Source organism: Bison bison, unplaced genomic scaffold (genome assembly GCF_000754665.1).
Source record: "Bison bison bison isolate TAMUID 2011002044 unplaced genomic scaffold, Bison_UMD1.0 scf7180017862345, whole genome shotgun sequence".
NCBI classification, from domain to species: Eukaryota; Metazoa; Chordata; class Mammalia; order Artiodactyla; family Bovidae; genus Bison; species Bison bison.
Window position 1 is genome coordinate 1,374 of NW_011492917.1, and position 1,628 is coordinate 3,001.

Genomic DNA, 1,628 nt, shown 5'->3' on the forward strand with positions numbered 1-1,628 from the left:
CCATACATGACTACTGGAAAAACCATAGCTTTGACTAGATGGACCTTTGTCAGCAAAGTAGTGTTTCTGGTTTTTAATATGCTGCCTAGGTTGGTCATAGCTTTTCTTCCAAAGAGCAAGCGTCTTTTACTTTCATGGCAGTAGTCACCATCTGCAGTGATTTTGGAACCCCCCAAAAATAAAGTTTCTCACTGTTTCCACTGTTTCTCCCACTGTTTGCCGTGAAACGATCTGACCGGTGCCATGATCTTTGATTTTTGAAGGTTGAGTTTGAAGCCAGCTTTTTCAGGCTATTCTTTCAGTTTCATCAAGAGACTCCTCAGTTGCTTTTTGCTTTCTGCTCTACGGGTGGTGTCATCTGTATATCTGAGATTATGGATATTTCTCCCTGAAATCTTGATTCCAATTTGTGCTTCATCCATCCCAGTATGTCACAATATGTACCGTGCATATAAATTAAATGAGCAGGCTGACAATGTACAGCCTTGATGTACTCCTTTCCCAATTTGGAATCAGTCCATTGTCTAAGGGTGGTGTCATCTGTATATCTGAGATTATGGATATTTCTCCCTGAAATCTTGATTCCAATTTGTGCTTCATCCATCCCAGTATGTCACAATATGTACCGTGCATATAAATTAAATGAGCAGGCTGACAATGTACAGCCTTGATGTACTCCTTTCCCAATTTGGAATCAGTCCATTGTCTAAGGGTGGTGTCATCTGTATATCTGAGATTATGGATATTTCTCCCTGAAATCTTGATTCCAATTTGTGCTTCATCCATCCCAGTATGTCACAATATGTACCGTGCATATAAATTAAATGAGCAGGCTGACAATGTACAGCCTTGATGTACTCCTTTCCCAATTTGGAATCAGTCCATTGTCACATGTCCAGTTCTCACTCTTACTTGTTGACATGCATACAGATTTCTCTGGAGGCAGGTAAGGTAGTCTGGTGTTCCCATCTATTTAAGAATTTTTCACAGTTTCTTGTCCACACAATCAAAGGCTGTGATAGATTCAATAAAGCAGATGTCGTCATTTCCCCAGAACTCTCTTGATTTTTACATGATCCCAGGGATGTTGGCAATTTGATCTCTGATTCCTCTGCCGTTTCTAAATCCAGCTTGAACATCTGGAAGCTGTCGGTTCAAATACTGTTAAGCCTCGCTTGGAGAATTTTGAGCCTTTGCTATTGTTTGAAATGAGGGAAATTGTGTAGTAGTTTGAGCGTTCTTTGGCATTGCCTTTCTTTGTGATTGGAAGGAAAACTGACCTTTTCCTGTCCTGAGGCCACTGCTGAGTTTTCCAAATTTGCTGGCTTATCAAGTGCAGAACTTTAGCATTATCATCTTTTAGGACTTGAAATAGGTCAGCTGGAGTTCCATCACCTGCATTAGGTTTGTTGGTAGTCATGCCTTCTAAGGCCGACTTTACTTTGGATGCCAGGATGTCTGTTACTAGGTGAGTGACCACACCATCGTGGTTATCTTGGTCCTTAAGATCTTTTCTGTATAGTTCTTCCATATATTCTTGCCAACTTCTCTTAATATCTTCTTCTTCTTTTAGGTCCATCCTGTTTCTCTCCTTTATTGTTCCCATCTTTGCATGAAATATTCCTGGT

General features: G+C 40.4%; 1 protein-coding gene across 1 annotated transcript in view; it reads left to right on the plus strand.

Annotated features, from left to right (window-relative positions):
- Positions 1-1,628, plus strand: part of LOC104983387 (putative protein ZNF720) — a gene marked incomplete at its 3' end in the record, with an annotated part of 10,532 nt that overhangs the window by 1,362 nt on the left and 7,542 nt on the right. The window lies entirely within an intron of this gene.